This window comes from Pongo abelii, chromosome 22 (genome assembly GCF_028885655.2).
Source record: "Pongo abelii isolate AG06213 chromosome 22, NHGRI_mPonAbe1-v2.0_pri, whole genome shotgun sequence".
NCBI classification, from domain to species: domain Eukaryota; kingdom Metazoa; phylum Chordata; class Mammalia; order Primates; family Hominidae; genus Pongo; species Pongo abelii.
In genome coordinates, this window is record NC_072007.2 from 23,353,928 (window position 1) to 23,366,137 (window position 12,210).

The following is a 12,210-nucleotide window of genomic DNA, read 5'->3' on the forward strand; positions in this document are numbered from 1 at the left end:
TTAGGAAAGAAAACCAAGTACATCTCTTCTTTAAAAAGTTTGATTCCAATTTTAACAAACGTGTTTTTGGTAACCAGTTTATTTCCTTACTGAAATTTTGAAGGCACAGAAAGAAGTAATATCCATTATATTGTCAAAAACAACAGTACCTGGAGGATTTAGAGGCAAAAATGAAGCCTGAGAATAGCAGGACATAGATATATTTCATAACATAGACTCATAGCAGAATGATGGTTATGTTGGTTCATTAGGGAAGAAAACACTAAACATTGCTTGCAAATCCACCCAATATACAGTATCTTGTCACTTTAACAAGTTAGCCATGCAGAACCATGAGGCAAATGCAAAAGCAAATAAATGCACTAAAATAAATCCATTTTGTAGAAAAAATTTTGAAGTGAATTTTCTAGATTCACTAAAGAACTCAGTATTGGCTTATTATGCCTTTATTTTATTTTATAATGGAACATGTCTAATTTTATGCTAAATTTATGCTGTAAGGACACCTTGCTACTCTGGAAAGCTTAAGAGAACACACAGTGGATAGTAGACCATACTCTATTAAAAAAGAGCGTATTTTGATACATGACTTTTGTGACTCTACATTTTTAACTAAGGATAAAGAATCTGATGATTAATTAAATGATTTTTCAATTGCTCATCAATGCCATCAGATGCCTTGAGTATACTGATGGGGACGGCATTTGGAAGAAAAGGAGAATATTCAGAGGAAGCCTATTTCCACATCTTATTTTCCCTCTCTGCAGCTCTGAATTTAATTATCTGTATTGTTAATCTGGGTGAACCACCTCAGAAGACATCAGGCAACTGGATGACTGCACTTCTTTAGATTTCATGCTAGTGATTCTTATCCTCTCTCCACCCCGACACTTTGATACTTCCTTGAAATTAGATTACATATGAGATAGAAACAAAGAATGCAGCTGTCATAATGACTCTTTCTCAGGAGCCACTGCATCTGTCTTCATGACGTGATTACTGTGCCACCTGCCTCCCTCTTCTTAAGGCCCTTCTTTATTCCTGGAGATGTGCTTACCACGAGGTAGCTACAAAACATATCATCTGCTTGCCCTGCCAATTATAGCAATTATGAAAATAAATTTGCATCATCATATATAGCCTGAATATTCTCAAAAGATGTTCCTAACAGCTCTAACAACAAAATAAGTTTTCCATAGAATAGCTGTACCTACATGCTCTCTGCTTATGCAAACTTATGTTTTGATTAATCTTAAAGCAAAACTTTTCCTAAAATTTCAGAACTGAAGTCTTTTGTCATTATATGAAGAAAGATACAGTATCTAATATTGTGAACTTCTCTATTTTAAGAAGTTTTCAGACATCAAGTCTGCATAATAAAATTAATTTAACAATTTGGAATATAATTTTATAAATAAAAAAAGCTTTAAACTATATGTTACTAACATGTTTTTCTTCGAGTGTGGTTGCCCTTGTAACTTTTTGGTAGTTCAATGATAACCACTACTTGTGAGAAAACTGAAATAGTCTAGGACATAGAAGATAGATAAACAGAGAAAGAAAAGGTAAATTAACTATTTGTGCCACATGGCAAAGAAAGTTTACAGTATGTAGTCATTAGTGTACTTGGTTATAATTAATATAACCAATAATGAATAATTTTAAATGCAATTTAGAATTCAAAACGTTTTATACTTGATATACATTTCTGAAAAAAATATGAAATCTATGGAATGAGGGAGATACTTTATATGTGTAATTACTTACAAATGGAGAAAAGTTTTACAATAATTTTGATATAAACTATAATCAAGAGATTCAGTAAGAGTAGCATTTTTTTCTTCCACAAACCAATGGTGTGCTCACCACCTACTTCAGAATCTAAGAGAACTTTGACACCTGTTTTTGGCACCCCATTGCCTTCTCATCAGTCTAACTCCAAGACCTTCCTCCAAGTGGTAGGCTCTGGTAATTCAGCGAAAGCAAGGCACTAACAGGCAAGTGTGAAGCCAAATGGCTCCGAGTAGCATCCCTGACACCTTTTTGCCAGCTATTCACATGTATTTAATACATACCACTTCCCTGTGACTGTGTGCGTCCTCTTCTACCAGCGGTTCCTCCTGATTTATCCTTCTCATCCAGCAATTCCTAATTTCTTTGCCTTTCTAATAGATGTTGTGGCCTGACAGAACACCTTTGCTGGAGTTCTTTAAAGGCTAATTATAACCATAAAGAACAGGAAATAAGAAGCTATTCCTTGTAAGTTTGCTAATCTTATCTGTTCGGAGCAATAAAAGTTCCCCATCAAAGACTTATGAAGGGAGATTTCATCCCCCCAGCTTGCTATTCCTACTCTTTTTGCGTTCTTAAGACAGGAGGCAAGTGCTTTACCTTCTCCTGGGAAGAGCTGAGGCTGAATATGCAAGTTGTCATGCAAATTTGCTGAAGATAATGACAGAGTCACAAATTCAAAAACCCAGTTGCTCTAGGGCAGGGGGTTGGGACGAGAGCCAATAAAAAAATGTGTGGTGCAAATGCCTTTCAAGAAAGGGTGTGAAGTGTGGGGTGGATTTACCAGAAGCTTTTGCAATCAGCTCTGAAGTCTTCTGGAAAGGAAAAGTGTAGCCTTCCAGGGAAGCAGCCTGAAGACATCTTCCTGCTGATGTGTTGGGAAATAGCAACACATGAGCAAGAAGTCCCTTGAAAAATTTTCTTCCCTCCTCCTTCTTCTGGAACTGTTGGGAAACTAGATAAGACCCAGGAGTCTGGTTTTTGAGAATGGCCCGGAATGAATTTTTAGTTTCCGGGTAGGAACAGAGAGCTCAGACGGTTTTTTCCTCCAAGGAAATCTGGCCATAACTTTTTTCCTGTTCTATCCAGAGCTTGTATGCTGGTGGATTAAGTACATCTGTGCACAAGGGGCCAGGGTTCTGGCAGACAATCTCAGGGAGGATGGCAAAAGGAGAAGCAAAAGGGGATTCTTCCTCTACCTCACATCTTCTTTTCCCAAAGGAAACGGAATCTACTCACCAACAACAGTCCCAACACCACAAAACGGACATGGAAATAAATGTGCATGCAACTGGGACGCATACCCCATGTCACCTGCTACAAATGGAGCAGAAGTGGGAGCAAATTGAGCCACTGAGAGCCTAGGCCTTCTGAGCTGTAGGCTACTTCCAGAGGGCACGGGCTTCCTCACTGGTCTCTGGGTGGCCGAGTAACTCTATTTCCCTGACCTGGGATGGATGCGGGAATATCCAGCTAAGAGGAGACACCCATCCTCTTAGGGCTGCCTGGGGTACCTGAAGCAGAGGTGGTAGCAGCGGACTCCTCAACAGAAGCACTGAGATCCAAGAATTCCAGGATAATGTCCCCAAGGCAGTAAATCAAATGCCTGTTGATGAGTGGTTGTTGTAGTGACTCCAAGACTAGACGCTCAGCTGGCATTTGTTCACCCCAAGAAATTCTACTAGGAGATCTGGGAGGACTCCATTAGGCTCTGCGAAGCCTGTTTCTCAGCAGGCAGTTTCTGCTCCTGGGTCCTTACAGGCTGTGGAAACTTAGGTAAAACTCCACCAGGCCAGATGTACTCCTGAAGAAGCCAGAGGTACTGCACCCAGCGCTGTGGACTTGTTAAATTAGCTACCTGCACCTCTAGCCACCTTTGAATTAGGGTACCAAAGATAAGACGAAGAAACTTCTGCATGTTTTCAGTACGCAGCCATTTCCACTGTTCTGTTAGTAGCAAGAGAAGCAGATTCAGGGCTGTGTCAATTAACTCTGTCTCTGTTCCTGAATCGCTGTTGCTGGGATCTTGGGCTGGCACAGCTGCATCTGACAAGCAACTGTCCACATGTCCTTTGGCAAGCTGTTCAGGATCTTTTATTGGGGCTTCTGTTGGCTGCATCTCCAGTAACTTTGTCTGTTTTTCAATAAAAGATTCCATCCCAGACATGGATAGGGTCTTGGACTCCACATTGCCTTCCTGGAGACAATAAAGAATCTTGTCTTGTGCTTCAGTCACACTTAGTGCTGGAGAAATTTTACTGGATGAGAACCTCAGTCTGGACTTGCCAGCCTTCTTGCCTTCTGTATGGGACTTGCTTTCAGTCTCAGCCTCACTCAGCTCCTCTGTGGGGCTCTGGGATTCAGAGCAAGGAAACGCTGTCTTCAAGGTGTCCACAATGGCACTCACCACCATCTTCTCTATTCTAGAGACCATAAATGGTTTCTTGACAAAGGAAATGCGAGCATCTGTGTTCACAGCAAGAAACTCCTGCACCTCCTCACTGTTAGCGATCTCCGGAATGGCACACAGTTGCTTCAGGAATTATTCTAGAGGCTCTTACGGGCTTCTACTCTGTCACTGTCCATGTTTCCAAATGGAAGATCTGGAAAGAGCTTTTTAGGAACCTTCGCGTTTTTAATGAACTTTCATAGATCTGGTTTCTTCTCCCGATGGCCTGCAGATTCAAGAACTCCCAATAGCGGTGATTCACAGTGTGGTAGGCCAGCTGCTGCAGGCTGCTGCTGTTTTAACCATCAAGGGCTGTCTCATACTTCACAGTATAGAGTGTGTATGGGTGCAATCTGGTGCCACTGTGCTCTCGGGCTGTAATGGTGCCCATGATACGAAGGTTCTGGATGACAACTGGGCCATCTGGACTGCTTAGGGGCTCAAAGCTGAAGGTGGCTGAGCTGAGAGGACCAGGTGGAGAGGAGGAAAGCAGAACTGGTGGCAGACTAGGATCAAGGTAGCTCACATCATTGGTGAGATCCTTCTCTAAGCATGAGGGCCGTGAGGAGCAGGTCTTTTCCGGCCCCTCCAGCAAAGCTGTAACAGAGGTGGTAACATCTCCTTGTTCTAGCTCCTTGTCTGCTGTGTCAATCTGGATCTCTGGGCAGAAGTTCAGTGTGGAGACAGGCAGGCCTGTCTCTGTTTCTGTCCCTGGACCCTCTTCAGCCTCTGCTCCTTCAGATCCCTCACTATCTTTGAGTTCCAGAGCCTGGGAACCCTCTAGGGCACACAGGGCATCCTGAATCCTGTCAGAGAGAAAGTGGCCTGGAGTCATGAGCATGATGGTTTCTCAGCCTAGTTCAGACAGTGGAGACTCCAACTGAGTCTCCACATAAGAAAAGGGGCCTCGAATATTTGGCTGTAGGAAATGAGATGAGTTGTTTCCTACTTTTCTTTTTTCAGACATTCCACCCAAATCTCCCTCTACAGATTCGTGGCCACCTTCAACCTCTGAGGAGGGGCCTACAGGAATCTCTGGCTCACTGTTTACTTAGGAACCCTCGGGCTGCTACTGGAGAAGGAGCTCTCCCTTCTGGAAGCTGCTGTACCTCAGCAATCAGTGGCAGAGATGTGGGCACTGAGGGCTGTTCAGGGGCACTGGCTGGGCAGGGTGCTGGATCTCTGGCCTTGGAAAAGATACCCATGAGGACAAGGTGGATCCAGTCAGGATCTGACAGCCTGCTGATCAGTGGTAAGACTACACTGCATATGATGAATTCAACCACTACATGGCATCCAGTATGAGTCTCCAAGTGGGACTTGGGCACCAGCCCTTGAAGCAACAAATTCACAATACCACGTGTGTAGGTGACTTCAGCATTGGGGCTGTGCACAGCAGGATGTGGGGCAGTAGCCCGGCAGTAAGCCTCCCAGAGATGGGAAGGCTCAACTGGACCATTCTTCCTTGTAGTGGTCTCCTTTGCCTGAATGTAGCTCTGCAGGTGAAAAACGACAGAGAGTCAGAACACTCTAGGCAAGAGCATGATGGTCCATCATGCTCATCCTCCTCTGAAGCTCCTGGACCAACTCTTTCATGGCTGCCTCCATTTCCTCCGCAAAGTCTGGCTCCTGGCTCACAGAACGGTACCAGGATAATACAAAATCTCAAATAATCACATCTGCATGGTGCAGCTGATCTCCTGTTCCAGCTGTCTTTCTGCCTCAGGGCATAGAGGACAGGTGGCCAATGGGATGAAGCCTTCCAGGAGCAGTGGACTTGAAGCCACTCCAGAGACACTGGAGCCCAGCCATCCTCCCAGCACCACTAGCAATGCAGACAGAAGGCACAGCAGCCACACGCTGACCAGAAGGTGTATGACCAGGAGCCAGCAAGCAAGACCCCCACAGCCATCACCTTCCACCTACTCAACAGGTTATTGAAGTGACAGCTGGATCCAGCTGCAGTCTCCTGGAACGATGGCACTGTTTCTGTCTTCATGGCTGAACAGACAAGGTGGCTTCCCCAGATGACAGCCTCAAGATTTTACTCCAGAGTTAGGGAAGTGGGGAATGAACTGTGTCCCGATACAGGGTGATCTGGGTGCTGTTCAGGGAACCGAGGCTCCAGGCTCTCTAAGTCCTACAGGCACTGCAAAGCGACAGCGGCAGCTCTGCATCTGCCCATGGCCACCACTCACAGAGTCCTTGAACTCGCCTCTTCCAGTCGAGGTGTCGCTTTGGAGGAAAACTCTGCAGCCTTGATACTGCCCCAGGCAGAAGGCCTCTTGGCCGGCCCTGGGGCCCACGGACACTTACACATGCACAGGGCAGCAGCTGGCCAGGACTGGGTCACATGCTGCCGGGGACCATGCACCCACACTCAGCCCTGACCTGAAGTGGGCTCATCGGGGTCATCTCCGCTGGCCTCGGCCTGCTGCTGCTGCAGACCTGGGTGACTGCACTCGCAGCCCTGCCTGTGTTAGGGCTGCCAGCCTGCCGGCCACCGGCGACCAACAGTAGCTTTTTATAACTTAAATTTTCTATATTTTCCTTGCATATATTTTTGACTTTGATCATGTATTTTATTTGATCTGCTAATAGAATGTACCTACAGTAAGATTACAATAAAAATTACCACAGTCCATGACAAATTTACTTGTAAGTGCAGTGGGAAAAAAAGTTGAATAAAAACAAAAGAGATATACAATATGTGGTTTTTCACACAGTCTTTTGTCTCCCATATTATTCCTATCATTTATTCACTATTTCTAAGGTTAAGTAATATTAAGATCAGGTACAAGCGTTGTAATGTGCTTTTAATTATTATACATAAATGTATCCCATGACAATTACATTCAACATATTATTTCAAGCTATGTACAATTTTAATAATAATTTTATACATGTTTTGAAAATGAGAGCGAATTTGAATATAACCAATAATCACAAAAATATTTACAGTGCAAATATTCTCAGCAAGACTTGAATTGTTGGTAAATTCAAAACAAATAGATAAGCAAAATTTTGTATAATTTTCATTTAGTTTATGTTAAAATGTTTTGAATTCAGATTAATCACAGACCATGATATAATGTTTTTGGTTTTGTTTTTTTGAGACAGAGTCTTGCTCTGTTGCCCAGGTTGGAGTCAGTAGCATGATCTCAGCTCACTGCAACCCCTGCCTCCCAGGTTCAAATGATTCTGGTGCCTCAACATCCCAAGTAACTGGTATTACAGTGGCGTGCCACCATGCCTAGTTTTTTGTTTTTTTTTTTTTTTTTTTTTTTTTAGTCAAGACAGATTTTTGCCATGTTGGCCAGGCTGGCCTGGAACTCCTGGCCTCAAGTGATCCACCCACGTCAATTTCCCAAAGTGCTGAGATTACAGGCGCATGAGCCGAGGTGCCTGGCCCTGATATAATGTTTGGAAGTATGGGTGAATAGTACATTTGAGATACTAGAGACATATTTGGAACATTAAGTGAATGTATCTTACTCTCTTCTTTGTTTTAAGAATGCATTCTTTACCATTCTATGCAATAGCTGACATACATGCATATTTTCTTGGGCTGTCTACATGATATACAAATATTTGGATACATACAGAAACATAAACCACTCATCTAAAAGCTTTTCAACCTGACACATAAACTCGGGTTATTTGAAAATGGAATGGTAAGTGTTACTGAACAGCTTTTACTATGGTTCACGTTTGGTAGTATATGCTAATATCCTAAAAACAAAACAAACATCAAAAATACCTTGATTTTATAATCTAACTTCTGATGTCTAAATTAATCAGTAAGATAATTTTTGTATTTTAACTAACTATTATATTTTATTTTGATGCTGTGTAATTTCACAATGGATTAAATACTAGCTGATGCTCATCAGAGGTAAACTAGTGAATTATCCCATTAAGATAAATTTTGTTTCTGCTAAAGTAACATCTTATTTTAAATGGAGGAATTTACTAAATCAAGTGCTAAGATTTTATTTCTGCTACTAAATGAAAGATATATGTAAAATTCAAATACATTCCATTACTCAATCTATTCTTTACTATCATGAGAATTAATATAGACAGTATATTTTACACACAGCATACATAAAAAGCCTATTTTCATCGAATTACAAGTAAAATATAGGTATGTAAATATATATACATAATTTAGATATTAAATGACAGAATTTACTTATTTACCTGTGCATGACAGAATTTGATTCTATTATTCCAGGTACAGTAACTGGTTGAAAATGGGACATGAAGTAAACCGATATGCTTAAAAGTAACTACATCCAGTGAATTCATTTTAACGTCTCCAAGCAAGGCAAGACCACCTTCTTGAGATAAGGAATGAGGGGTTACTTATTTTGGCCAAGTTGGCTCAATGATGTGGGGAACCAAAAACTGTATGTACATGGATAGTTGTTTGTTCCCCCCACAAAAAAATTGGGGAAACCATTATTTCCCAATTCATGCTTTTATTTTCATGTAAGAGAACAGTTGATGCTCCAGAATCTAAAATTTTAATTAACCAAATACAATGTTCCTAAAGACAAACATTTCCTTAGAGTTAAGCCGGCCAGGCAAGGTGGCTCACGCCTGTAATCCCACCACTTTGGGAGGTCGAGGCGGGCGGATTGCTTGAGGTTGGGAGTTTGAGACCATCCTCACCAACACGGTGAAACCCTGTCTCTAATAAAAATACAAAAATTATCTGGGCCTGGTGGCGTGTGCCTGTAATCTCAGCTACTAGGGAGACTGAGGCAGGAGAATCACTTGAACCAGGGAGTTGGAAGTTGCAGTGACCCAAGATCACATCACTACACTCCAGCCTGGTGACAGAGCCAGACACCGTCTCAAAAAAGAAAAGAAAAAAATTAAGATGGGGGAAAATAGAGTTAGGATAACAGAAAGATAGGGAATATGAAACAGAGAAAATCAATAAACCAAAATTAAATGTTTGGAAAGATAAAAAAAAAATTGGCAAATGTTTACTTAGGCTAAGCAAGAAAAAAAGAGAAGAGACTCAAATTACTAAAATCAGCAATAAAAGAGAACACATCATTGGCAGTATTACAAAATAAATATGATTAAAAGAGAATGCAATGAAAAATCTTATGCCGAAAAAGTAAGATAGCCTAGATAGAATGAAGTCCTAGAATGACAGAAACTAATATAGTCTAAAGGAGAATTTAAAAATATAAGTAGATCTATGGATGGTTAAAACATTGGATTGTAATTTTAAAACCTTACAATAAAAATCTCTCATCTCAGCTAGCTTCCCAGGTGAATCAAACACTCTGAGAAATTAATATCAATTGTTCACCAACCCTTGCAGAAAATAAAAGGGGAGAGAACACTTCCCAATTCATTTTACAAACAGGATTACTCTGACACCAAAACTGAATCACAAAACAATATAGACCAGTATCTTTGTTTTATAAAATCAAAAATCTTCAACAAAATACTGCCAAGCTGAATCCACCAACATATAAAATAGATTATGCACTGTGTGCAGATGTGATTGACCCCAGGAATGCAACATTGATTTAATATTTGAAAAATCAGTTAATGCAAACACCATATTAATAGAATAAAAGACCAAAATATATGAGCATCTCAACAGACAGAAAGCATTTGAGAAAATATTACACATTTTCATCATGAAAACACTCCCGTTACGGACAGTAAGATAACTTCCTGAAACTAGTGGTAGTTATCTATGAAACCCACAGCTATCATTACACTCTGCAATGAAAGGGTGACTCCTTTCCTGGCAGGGTTAGTTACAAGAATGTCCACTCTTGCAAATTCTACTCAACATTATACTGTGGATTCTAGTGAGGTGTATTTACTAAAGAATAGAAAATTGAAAACATCCTGATTGAAAAAAAAATAAAATTATTTATATTTACAGATGGCATGATCTCATATATACGTAATTCTAAGAAATTCAGTAAAACAGTATTCAAAATAATAAATGTGGCATGGTTTCCAGATATAAATGCAATACTAAAAATTAATTTTATTTCTATATACTGTCAATGAACTGCCTTAAAATGATATTAAATAAACAATCCCATTTATAATAGCAACAAAACAAGTAATAAATTTAGAAATTAACAAGAGTAGTTCAAAACTAATACTCTGAAACCTCCAAAATATTGTTGAAATAAATTGAAGGAAAACTAAATAAATGAGAAGAGGTGGAGCGAGATGGAGGATAGAATCTCAGTGACTACGTCTCTGCAGGAATATTAAATTGAAGCACCGTCCAACAATCCAAGCAAGACAATGCCTTCACAAGAGCTAAAGAAAGCAGGTGACAGATCACAGAACCTGGTTTTAGCTTAAAAACAAGAGAAAACACATTAAAGAGGGTGAAAAGATAGTCTTGCAGTGACTGCACAGCCCCTCCCTTCAACCCCAGGTGGTGCAGTGCAGAGAATGTGTCCACCTCTTGCAGGAGGGACAAGGAAGGGTCCATGGGACTTTGCCTTGGAGCCCAGTGCCAGCTCTGCTATAGTAAAGGACAGCACTGGGCAGAACTCCATGGCCTTTGGTTCCAGCCCAGTGCCCATAGATAGAGCATTTAGACATGACCTGGTCTAAAAGGGAATCCACTACCCTGGTGGGGCAAACCTGAGTCCTGACTTGCTTCACCACCAGCTGATTCAAGTGGCCTCAGGCCCCAAATAAATTTCAGTGGCAGGCAGGCCAGAGTCACTTTGGTCCTTAGGTGAGCTCCAACAACCAACGATGTGCTGGTCTGGGAGGCTGTGGGCTTCCTATGTGACATCAGCTGCAGTGGCCACAGGGCTGCCTGTGTCACCCCAATCCCAGCTCCAGGCAGTGCAGTGCAGAGAGAATTCCTTCCCTATGCAAGAAGGAGGAGAACCCAGTATCAGCCCTACACCACAGTGGACACAGCATCAGGCAGAACACTGTGGCCCTGATCCCAGGCAGGAGCTCCCAGACACCTACAGACCCCCCTGCAGGGAGAAGGGATTCTGCCACCCTGGGGGGATGGACCCAAACCCTGGCCAGCTTCATCACCAGCAGACTAACCTGGCTTAGAAACCTAAATAAGTCAGCAGCAGTCAGGCAATATAGTGGCCACAGGACTCAGATAAGCCCCAGTGCTGCTCTGGTCTGGGAGACTGTGGGCTTCAGGTGTGTTGCGCCAGCTGCAGTGGCCATGAGAGTGCCCAAATCACACTTCTCCCAGATCCACAAAGCTTGGTGCCCAGATTCCTTGCAAGGGGAAGAAGAGGGACGTGAATGAAGAACTTTGCCTGGGAACCCAGGGAACCCCTCCCTTATCTTCTCCAAGTGTGTCACGGCCACCAGGGACCTCAGTCTGCAAAAGTCACAGTGAACCTGAGCTTAAGGTGCCCTCTGGTGCTGTAATAGCTGCAATGACCACAGGCTTGGGGAACTCAACAGTCTTGAATTTCTTGGAATTTCTGGAAGAGTGAAGAAGGACAAGCACAAACAAGAACAGAATACTGGAATATTCCAGTAATAACTGGAATAAATACACACTTATTCAACTCCCAGGCATGAACATATGCTCAAAAACATTAAGAATATTCAAGGAAATATGACCTCACCCAACAATAAATAAGTCACCAGTGACCAGAGCTAAAGATGTGAGAGACTCGGCTGGGTGTGGTGGCTCACACCTGTAATCCCAGAACTTTGGGAGGCTGAGGTGGGTGGATTACCTGAGGTCAGGAATTCGAAACCAGCCTGACCAACAAGGTGAAACCCCGTCTTTACTAAAAATACAAAAATTAGCTGGGTGTGGTGGCAGGTGCCTGTAGTCCCAGCTATTTGGGAGGCTGAGACAGGATGATTTCTTGAACGTGGGAGGCAGAGATTGCAGTGAGCCAAGATTGTGCCACTGTACTCCAGGCTGGGTGATGGAATAAGACTCCATCTCACAAAAAGAATAAATAAAT

General features: G+C 42.1%; 1 pseudogene; it reads right to left on the bottom strand.

The window, feature by feature from the left end:
- Positions 1-3,264: 3,264 nt before the first annotated feature.
- LOC112128538 (sorting nexin-19-like) lies at positions 3,265-6,239 on the bottom strand (annotated as a pseudogene).
- Positions 6,240-12,210: the final 5,971 nt, after the last annotated feature.